The following is a 9,047-nucleotide window of genomic DNA, read 5'->3' as shown; positions in this document are numbered from 1 at the left end:
TCTCGACCTCAGTTGATCCAGCCGCCACGGCCTCCTGAAGTGCTGGGATTACAGGCATGAGCCATGGTGCCCGGCCTGCTATTTCTTAAAAATTTACAGTAATAGGCTTGGCGTGGTGGCTCACACCTGTAATCCCAGCACTTCAGAAAGCGTGGTGGCTAGATTACCTGATTTCAGGAGTTCAAGACCAGCCTCGCCAACATGGCGAAACCCTGTCTCTACTAAAAATACAAAAATTAGCCAGGCATGGTGGTGGGTGCCTGTAATCCCAGCTACTCAAGAGACTGAGGCAGGAGAATTGCTTGAACCCAGGAGGCGGAGGTTGCAGTGAGCCGAGATTGCACCACTGCACTCCAGACTGGGTTCACAGAGTGAGACTGTGTCTCAAAAAAAAAAAAGAAGACCAGCGTTGCCAGAGGGCAAGTGGGAGGGTCTTCAGCTACAGGAGTGCAGCGCAGCAGAGCAATGCCCAAATCAAAGGAACTTGTTTCTTCAAGCTCTTCTGGCAGCAGTTCTGACAGCGATGTTGTCAAAAAGTTAAAGAGGAAAAAGCCGGTTGCTCCAGAAAAACCTGTAAAGAAGCAAAAGACTGGTGAAACCTGAAAAGCTCTGTCATTTTTGAAAGAGAACAGCAGCAACAGCAGAAATTGTAACATGTTTCTGATTAGGAAAATGAGGTACATTATTGTCTGGGATTTTTTTTTTTTTTTTTTTTTTTTTTTTTTTGAGACAGAGTTTCGTCCTGTCACCCAGGCTGGAGTGCAATGGCACGATCTTGGCTCACTGCAACCCCCACTTCCCAGGTTCAAGAGATTCTCCTGCCTCAGCCTCCCGAGTAGCTGGAACTGCAGGCACTTGCCACCATGCACGGCTAATTTTTGTCTTTTAGGTAGAGATGAGATCTCACCATGTTGGCCGAGCTGGTCTTGAACTTCTGACCTCAAGTGATCTGCCTGCCTTGGCCTCCCAAAGTGCTAGGATTACAGCGTGAGCCGCTGCACCCGGCCAGTGTTTGGGATTTTAAGAGGTAATTTATATTAGATAATATTGGATGGATCCAGAAGGTAAAATAAAACTGGGAAGAGAAGGTTATTTCTTTAAATCTGGAGCAATGGAGCCAGCTGAAGGGACAGATTTTTAAAAATTTAAATCTCCAGGCCGGGTGTGGTGGCTCACACCTGTAATCCAAGCGCTTTGGAGGCCAAGGCGGGTAGATCACCTGAGGTCGGGAGTTCAAGACCAGCCTGACCAACATGGTGAAACCTCGTCTTAAAAAAAAAAAAAAAAAATTTAAATCTCTATCTCCAAGGATCAAGTGACCCACCTCAGCCTCCCTAGTAGCTGGGACTATAGGTGTCAGTGCCACACAGCTAATTAAAAATGTTTTATTGGGCTGGGCGCGGTGGCTCAAGCCTGTAATCCCAGCACTTTGGGAGGCCGAGGCAGGTGGATCACGAGGTTGAGAGATCGAGACCATCCTGGTCAACATGGTGAAACCCCGTCTCTACTAAAGATACAAAAAATTAGCTGGGCATGGTGGCACATGCCTGTAATCCCAGCTACTCAGGAGGCTGAGGCAGGAGAATTGCCTGAGCCCAGGAGGCGGAGGTTGCGGTGAGCCGAGATCGCGCCATTGCACTCCAGCCTGGGTAACAAGAGCGAAACTCCGTCAAAAAAAGTTTTATTTATTTATTTAGCCGAGTAAAGTGGCTCATGCCTATAATTCCAGCACTTTGAGAAGCCGAGGGTGTCTGGTCACGAGGTCAAGAGATTGAGACCATCCTGGCCAACATGGTGAAACCCCGTTTCTTTTTTTTTTTTTTTTTGAGACGGAGTTTCGCTCTTGTTACCCAGGCTGGAGTGCAATGGCGTGATCTCGGCTCACCGCAACCTCCGCCTCCTGGGTTCAGGCAATTCTCCTGCCTCAGCCTCCTGAGTAGCTGGGATTACAGGCACACACCACCATGCCCAGCTAATTTTTTGTATTTTTAGTAGAGATGGGGTTTCACCATGTTGACCAGGTTGGTCTCGATCTCTCGACCTTGTGATCCACCCGCCTCGGCCTCCCAAAGTGCTGGGATTACAGGCTTGAGCCACCGCGCCTGGCCGAAACCCCGTTTCTACTAAAAATACAAAAATTAGCTGGGCATGGTGGCATGCGCCAATAGTCCCAGCTACTTGGGAGGCTGAGGCAGAAGAATCGCTTGAACCAGGGAGGTGGAAGTTGCAGTGAGCCAAGATCACGCCACTGCACTCCAGGCTGGTGACAAAGCGAGACTCGTCTCAAAAAAAAAAAAAAAATTTTTTTTTTGTTTTTTGTAGAGATGGCAGAGGTGGGGGGAGGTGTCTCACTGTGTTGCCCAAACTATTCTTGAATTCCTAGGCTCAAGTGATTCTCCACCTTGGCCTCCCAAAGTGCTAGGATCACAGGTGTGAGCCACTGCACGTCGCCAGGAACAGATTTCTGATATGGATGATGCAGTTAAGAAAACTGTGAAATCCAAGCCATATAAAACATATACTGTTGTAGTTGTAGTTGGTTTTTGTTTGTTTTTGTTTTGAGGCAGGGTCTTGCTCTGTGATCCAGGTAGAGTGCAGTGGGATAATCACGGCTTACTGTAGTATCCAACTTCTGCCCCTCAATCTCCTGAGTAGCTGAGACTACAGGTGTGCATCAACATGCCCAGCTAATTTTTAAATTATTTGTACAGATGAGGTCTCACTATGTTGCCCAGGCTGGTCTAGAACTGCTGAGCTCAAGCAAGGTTTCTGCCTTAGCCTCCCAAAGTGCTAGGATTACAGGAGTGAGCCACTGCTCCTAGCCTCTAGTTGGTTTTTGTTTGTTTGTTTGAGACGAAGTGTCCCTCTTTCACCCAGGCTGGAGTGCAGTAGCAGGATCTTGGCTCACTGCAACCTCCACCTCCTGAGTTCAAGCAATTCTTCTGCCTCAGCCTCCCAAGTAGCTGGGACAATGGGCAAGCGCCACCACGCCCAGCTAATTTTTGTATTTTTAGTAGAGACGGAGTTTCACCATATTGGCCAGGCAAGTCTCGAACTCCTGACCTCATGATCTGCCCACCTCCGCCTCCCAAAGTGCTGGGATTACAGGCATGAGCCACCACAACTGAACTGGTGCTCTAGTTGTTTTAATCTGTCTTTTTACATTGGCTTTTGTTTTCTAAATGTTGTTCTCCAAACTACTGTATGTTTGGATTGCAGAACAACTTGTAAAATAAATACTTACTTTAATTGTGCATTATTTTAAATGTTCTAAGTAAAGCTGATTGTCTACTTTACAAAGAGGATTGCTCTGTGCCCACCACGTAGTATACAATAAAATCAAGCAATACAATCTTAACTGTTGTGCCACTCCCCACCCTCTTTTTTTTCTTTCAACAGAGTTTTACTTCTGTTGTCCAGGCTGGATCTTGGCTCACTGCGACCCCTGCCTCCTGGGTTCAACTGATTCTCCTGCCTCAGCCTCCCAAGAAATTGGGATTACAGGTGCCTGCCACCACACCTGGCTTATTTTTTGTATTTTTAGTAGAGAATGGGTTTCACCATGTTGGCCAGGCTGGTCTCAAACTCCTGACCTCAGTTGATCCAACCGCCTCTGCCTCCCAAAGTACTGGGATCACAGGTATGAGCCACCACACCCAGCCCTGTTGTGACCTTTTTTGATCATGAGAGTTGGTACTGTTTAAGGCTTTTTAAAAAATATATATATTCCTTTTGCGGTGGGTAATTCACAGTTATCATTTTCAGGGTCATCCTTCTGAAATACTATGAAGATGAGTATGAAGTAAATTTGAAAGACTTTGAGCCACAGCCCGGTAACATGTCTCATCCTCGGCCTTGGCTAGGGCTCGACCACTTCAACAAAGCCCCAAAGAGGAGTCGCACACTTACCTTGAAAAGGCCATTAAAATCCATAACTGATTTCCAAGCCGGTGTGTTCAAGGCGAGGATGGTGCGTTGTGTGGCCCCTTAACAGCCTAGAACTTTGGTGCACGTGCCCTCTAGCGGAAGTCTTCAGCAAGAGGATCGTTCCTGGTGTTAATTTTATTTTATTGAGGCTGTTCAGTTTGGCTTCTCTGTATCTATTGACTGCCCTTTTTGAGCAAAATGAAGGTGTTTTTATAAAGATTGGATGCCAACGAGAGTTATTTTATGGTAACCACAGTGCAAGGCAACTGTCAGCGCAATGGAGGAGAAGAGGTTAGTGGATTGCGGGTCCCTGGCTCAAGGTCTCTGGGCTGTCCCTAGTAGGCACGAGTGGCCCGGCTGCCTTCCTGGGGTCCCGTGCACCAGCCCCGCAGCTAGAAAGTCGTGTGTTTAGGCTCGTCTGACCTACTTCCTTCAGTTATACTTCCAGTGACCTTTTGTGCATCTGTAAAGGCAAAACAGAGAAACTCACAACCTAATAAATAGCGCTCTTCCCTTCAAAAAAAAAAAAAAAACATACATACATATATATATATATATATATATATATATATATATATATATATATTTAGATCTTTTATATACATCTTTTAGTTTCAAATCAGCTTTTAGAATAAAAAGGATTATATTGCATTAAACAAAAAATGTATTAACACCAATACTAACTTGATGTAAAATGTAATCTCAAGTATGAACATAAACATAGAATTGCTTCTTGGTCTTTTGGCTAAGATCAAGTGAAAATAAATATAGATGTAAATATTTGTATAGAAAAAAATCATAATGAAGCATAGCAGAAGGCCATATACTATATTAGCTGTTAACCTTTGTGTTTATATTTCAGAGTTATCTTTTGGATAATATCCAATTTTTTTTTTTTTGAGATGGAGTCTCGCTCTGTCCCCCAGGCTGGAGTGCAGTGACACCATCTTAGCTCACTACAACCTCCACCTCCTGGATTCAAGTGATTCTCCTACCTCAGCCTTCCAGGCGCATGCCACCATGCTCAGCTAATTTTTGTATTTTTCGTAGAGATGGGTTTCATCATATTGGCCAGGCTGGTCTTGAACTCCTGACCTTGTAATCTGCCTGCCTCACCCTCCCAAAGGGCTGAAATTACAGGCGTGAGCCACCCTGCCCACCCTAATATTCAATTTTTATTTTAATTTTTAAACCTTAAAGTGGAGACAGTGGGAAACTAATAAAACAAAAATTTTAGGCCAGGCACAGTGGCTCACGCCTGTTATCTCAACACTTTTGGAGGCTGACGAGGGCGGATCACTTGAGTCAGGAGTTCGAGACCAGCCTGGTCAACAAGGTGAAACCCCATCTCAACTAAAAATAAAACAATTGGCCAGGCGTGGTGGTGGGTGCCTGTAACTCCAGCCATTTGAGAAGCTGAGGCAGGAGAATCACTTGAACCCATGAAGTTTCAGTGAGCCAAAATGGTGCCACTGCAGTCCAGCCTGGGTAACAGAGCGAGACTGTATTTCTAAAAAAAAAAAAAAAAATTAAAATTTTTTTTATTAAAAATTCCTTTTCCTTTTTTCTTTTCTTTTCTTTCTTTCTTTTTTTTTTTTAAAGAATTCCTGGCTGGGTGAGGTGGCTTATGCCTCTAATCCCAGTACTTTGGGAGGCTGAGGTGGGCAGATCACATGAGGTTAGGAGTTGGAGACCAGTCTGGCCAGCATGGTGAAACCATGTCTCTACTAAAAATACAAAAAAATTAACTGGGCGTGGTGGTGTGCGACTGTATTCCCAGCTACTTGGGAGGCTAAGGCAAGAGAACTGCTTGAACCTGGGAGGTGGAGGTTGCAGTGAGCTGAGATCGCACCATTTGCAGTCCAGCCTGGGTGACAGAGTGAGGCTTCATCTAAAAAAAAAAAAATCTATCTATCTATCTAATGTTCAAATTTCTAATTAGCTCATAACTGATAGATATTTTCTGTTTTTGTTTTATAGGTTTTTTTTTTCTTTCTTTTTTAAATTTTATTTTAAGATGGGGTTTCACCATGTTGGTCAGGCTGGTCTTGAACTCTTGACCTCAGGTGATCTGTCCGCCTCGGCCTCCCAGAGTGTTGGAATTACAGGCGTGAGCCACCATGTCTCGCCTGTTTTATAGGTTTTTTAAAAATGTTATGTTTGTTTTAAAAATGTGTCTGTTGTGCTCACACTTCTGTGTCCTCGTTTTCCAGAAGCACTTACAACAGCACAATAGCTATTTGTTAAACAAAGCTGAACAAGACAATCCCTGACCTCAAAAAACACACAGTGAGGCTAAGGCTCACTGCAGCCTCAACAATGGAGGCGAAGGCAGGAGGATTGCTTGAGCCCAGGAGTTCGAGGCTGCACTAAACTATGATCATACCACTGCACTCCAGCTTGGGCAGCACAGCAAGACCTTGTTTCCAAAAGTAAATAAATATATAAATAAGTGAAAATAAAAAGTAAAAACCACAGGTCTTCTCATGAGACCTGGTTGTCTATGAGAAAAATAAATAATAATAAAAAAATAAATAAAATAAAAACCACAGGTCACTTGTCTCCACTTACACAGTTTCTAAAGGGACTGAACTTCCCTTTATTTCAGCTACTAGAGTCCTGTGCTACTTCCTCACTCTTATACATAGATAAAGGGAAGACAAATTGATGTTTTTTAAAAAAGGAAAATTATTTGGTAATAACTATCAAATTTTAGATGATGCAGTAGTTTCACTTCCAGGAATTCTCTTATAAATATATTTACTCAAAAGGACAAAGGGTTAATCACGAGGATGTTTCTACAGCATGAAAGGTAATAGCAAAATCCTAGAAGCAACCAGGATGCTTATCAAAGGAGAAGCAGTTTGCTGGACACGGTGGCTTACGCCTGTAATGCCAGCACTTTGGGAGACGGAGGCGGGTGGATCACCCAAAAGGAGTTCAAGTTCAGCCTGGCCAACATGGTGAAACACTGTCTCTACTAAAAATACCAAAAATTAGACAAGCATAGTGGTGGGTGTCTGTAATCTCAGCTACTCAGAAGGCTGAGACAAGAGAATCACTTGAACCCGGGAGGTGGAAGTTGTGGTGAGCTGAGATCATGCCATTGCACTCCAGCCTGGGCAATGAGAGTGAAACTCTGTATCAGAAAAAAAAAAAAAAAAAAAAGGATGAGCAGTAGAGCAAAATATGATACCCTCACTTTGTAGAATATTTTGCAGCTATTAATAAGAAGGAGCTGGCTGGGCACGGTGGCTCATGCTTGTAATCCCAGCACTTTGGGAGGCCGAGGCAGGAGGATCACCTGAGGTCGGGAGTTTGAGACTAGCCTGAGCAACATGGAGAAACCCCATCTCTACTAAAAATACAAAATAAACCGGGCATGGTGGTGCATGCTTGTAATTCCAGCTACTCAGGAGGCTGAGGCAGGAAAATCACTTGAACCCGGGAGGCAGAAGTTTCAATGAGCTGAGATTGCGCCATTATGCCTGGGCCACAAGAGCAAAAACTCTGTCTCAAAAAAAAAAAAAAGAAAGAAAGAAAGAAAGAAGTAGCATCACTATAGTGATTCAGAACATGGACTTCAGAGCCAGATTGCATGGGTTTGAATCCTCACTATTTTCTATCTATCACTTGATATCTGTGTGACCTTGGGGGCACTCTAGCTCTGTTTTTCTTTTTTTTTTCTGAGTTGGAGTCTCACTCTGTTGCTCAGGCTGGAACACAGTGGCATGATCCTGGCCCACTGCAGCCTCTGCCTTTTGGGTTCAAGTGTTTCTCCTGCCTCAGCCTCATGAGCAGCTAGGACCACAGGCATGTGTCACCACCCCCAGCTAAATTTTGTATTTTTAGTAGAGATGGGGTTTCACCATGCTGGCCAGGCTGGTCTTGAACTCCTGACCTCAAATGATCCACCCACCTCAGCCTCCCAAAGTGCTGGGATTACAGGCATAAACCACTGCACCTGGTGAGTTTTTAAAAATTGTCTTAAAAATTTTTGGGGGGGGGTAGAGACAGGGCCTCACTTTGTTCCCCAGGCTGGTCTCGAACTCCTGGCCTCAAGTGTTCCTCCTGCCTTGGCCTCCAAAAGTGCTGGGATTAGAGGCCTGAGCCACTGCACCCAGCATCAGTTTTATTGTTTTTTTTTTTTTTGAGACGGAGTTTCGCTCTTGTTTCCCAGACTGGAGTGCAATGGCACAATCTCGGCTTACTGCAACCTCCGCCACCTGGGTTCAGGCAATTCTCCTGCCTCAGCATCCCGAGTAGCTGGGACTACAGGCATGCGCCACCATGCCCAGCTAATTTTTGTATTTTTAGTAGAGACGGGGTTTCACCATGTTGACCAGGATGGTCTCGATCTCTTGACCTCGTGATCCACCCGCCTCGGCCTCCCAAAGTGCTGGGATTACAGGCGTGAGCCACTGCGCCCAGCTAGTTTTTTAAAATCTGTAAATGAGGGTAATAATTGTTTACACATCAGAGGATTGTTGTGGGGAATAAACAAGTTAATAGATATTAAGTACTTAAACATTACCTGACAATAATTAGAGCTAAAGGTGACATTAATATTAAATATTGAAAAATGTCCATGCCCTATTGTTTCATTTAATTAACTAGTATTTTAATCGAAAAATTGAAAAGAGAGGCGGGGCGCAGTGGCTCACGCCTGTAATCCCAGCACTTTGGAAGGCTGAGGTGGGCAGATCACAAGGTCAGGAGTTTGAGATCAGCCTGATCAACATGGTGAAACTCCGTCTCTACTAAAAAAAAAAAAAAAAAAAAAAAAAAAAAAAAAAAAAAAAAAGAAAGAAAGAAAAAAAGAAAAAAAGAAAAAGAAAGAAAGAAAAGAAAAGAAAAATGGAAAAGCACATGGTAAAAAATTTTCACAAAAGATGATAGGGCATATAATGAAAAATAAGTTTGTCTTCCACGTCAGAGGCAAGCTGTTCACAGCTTCACAGGAATCTTTCCAGAAATGTTTCATATATATGCAAACTTATATGTGTTAATATATTTCACACATACCCACATCCAAACACAAATACTCCTTTTCCTTTTAAATACTCTGTCTTGCAGCTTGCATTTTTTTTTAAGTGTGTGTGTGTGTGTGTGTGTGTGTG

General features: G+C 43.8%; 1 pseudogene; it reads left to right on the top strand.

Annotated features, from left to right (window-relative positions):
* Positions 1 to 398: 398 nt before the first annotated feature.
* Positions 399 to 2,562, top strand: LOC120363999 (activated RNA polymerase II transcriptional coactivator p15 pseudogene; annotated as a pseudogene).
* The last annotated feature ends 6,485 nt before the right edge of the window (positions 2,563 to 9,047 follow it).

Source organism: Saimiri boliviensis, chromosome 2, assembly GCF_048565385.1.
Source record: "Saimiri boliviensis isolate mSaiBol1 chromosome 2, mSaiBol1.pri, whole genome shotgun sequence".
In the NCBI taxonomy this organism is placed as follows: Eukaryota; Metazoa; Chordata; class Mammalia; order Primates; family Cebidae; genus Saimiri; species Saimiri boliviensis.
The sequence above is the reverse complement of the archived record's forward strand: the minus strand, read 5'-3'. Positions and strand labels throughout refer to the sequence as shown.